The sequence below is a fragment of the Trachemys scripta genome, chromosome 2 (assembly GCF_013100865.1).
Source record: "Trachemys scripta elegans isolate TJP31775 chromosome 2, CAS_Tse_1.0, whole genome shotgun sequence".
NCBI classification, from domain to species: domain Eukaryota; kingdom Metazoa; phylum Chordata; order Testudines; family Emydidae; genus Trachemys; species Trachemys scripta.
The window spans coordinates 89,074,576-89,076,221 of record NC_048299.1 but is presented as its reverse complement, the minus strand read 5'-3'; positions in this window follow the sequence as shown (position 1 = coordinate 89,076,221).

Genomic DNA, 1,646 nt, shown 5'->3' with positions numbered 1-1,646 from the left:
TTAACAGGTAGAAGTGCATACAGTTTCAGTACATCCACAAACACCAAGAACTAGCAATGCAGAGAACTACAGAGGGGTTTGGAGGACATGGAAAGTGGAACCTTCAGAGGTTGGAGAGAGCCAAATGGCCCTGGCAGAAATTAATAATTCTGTCACAGAGGAGTGAGGCTCTGAGGGCTGATGAGGTAGTTAGAGCTGTAGTACCAGCTCTGCTCCCCCCAACCCCTGAAATACATTGGCATTACTATTTTCAGGCAAACTCAAAGACTTGCTGTTCCTTCAAAGAAGAACTGTGATCCCTGAATAAGACGACAGCCTTGACTTGGCTTCACAGCTCACAGGAGCGTTGACTACAAAAGATGATCAGCAATTCCACACACAAGAGGACCCACTCCATCACTTTGCACCATTCTGGTGGCGTAGCTGGCTCTGAGGATTCCCCTTGTATAAGAACTACGCCTGGGTGGCAAAGCACCAGCATGGCAGGCCTGCGCTGCCACCACCACCTCCTCCCCACTGTGGCTGATGGGGAATCTCCTGGGAGAAAGTACATATGGGAGGAGCACCCTGGACCCAGCAATCCCCAGCAGTTGGAAGACCCCTGGGGGCCATGGAAGAGTGGGCCAAATTCTGCTCAACGTTACATCATTTTCTTGAACATGTGCAGAATCTGGCCTAGAGAATAATGTCAGTTACAGGAATATCATTGTTGGACGTATAGTAGAATCACCAGCTCATCAGAATTATGCCAAATTCGGACACCAATTACACACAGGCAATGCCAGAGCCAGCAGTGGTCTTGCACCTCTGTAAATGCAGTCAGCATATGGCCTATAGTGGTGTGTGCTTTCCTGGCATGAACTGTGCACTAAAAATCACCTCACCTATGTGTTAAAAAAAAAAAAAAAAACTGAAGAAAGTGATTGATACAATGTAACATCACAGAAAATTGTCAGCTATAGTTATTTTAGTACTAGCCTATTCAAACTGATTCCCAAAAGTTTTACTCTTATCACCACGAGGGGGTACCAGAAGCTTGGATTTGTATTTAGCTAACCTGAGCTGTTACTTTGTTCAGTCTTCAAGCAGGAATTGCATGCAATGTTTATTATCATAGAGGAAGGGGTCATCTATGTAGATAGACAGAGCAAATTAAGAGAAATGATAGAAGCAAAACCAGTGTTGCATGTACAGTAGTTGGCTATTGAGAACTGCAGGCAAATATAAAGTGGATTACTCAGTGCACAGTATCACACATTATAGCAAACCACCTTGGGAAACACATATGCATATTAAAACATACATCAGAAATCAAACCATACTGTTTCCCCTTAGCAATTCTGCAATGAATAGCTACCAGCATACAGCTGATTTGGTTTAAAATAGGAACGGTCAGGGTAAAAAAAGAAAAACCTGCTGATTTTTAACGGTTTCAAAGAAATATCTCAAATCATCATTTTATAATAATGGAAGTACTCACATTGGAATCGAACAAGGACACTAGGGCCCACATCTTCCAGGTTTATGGGTATCTAACATGAATTGAAATTAATTGGAGTTAGGCACAGAAATACTTTCAGCATTGGGCATAGGCTCCTATTCTTATAAAAGGTTCCATGGGCTCTTTAATGACAGGAAGTTAACAT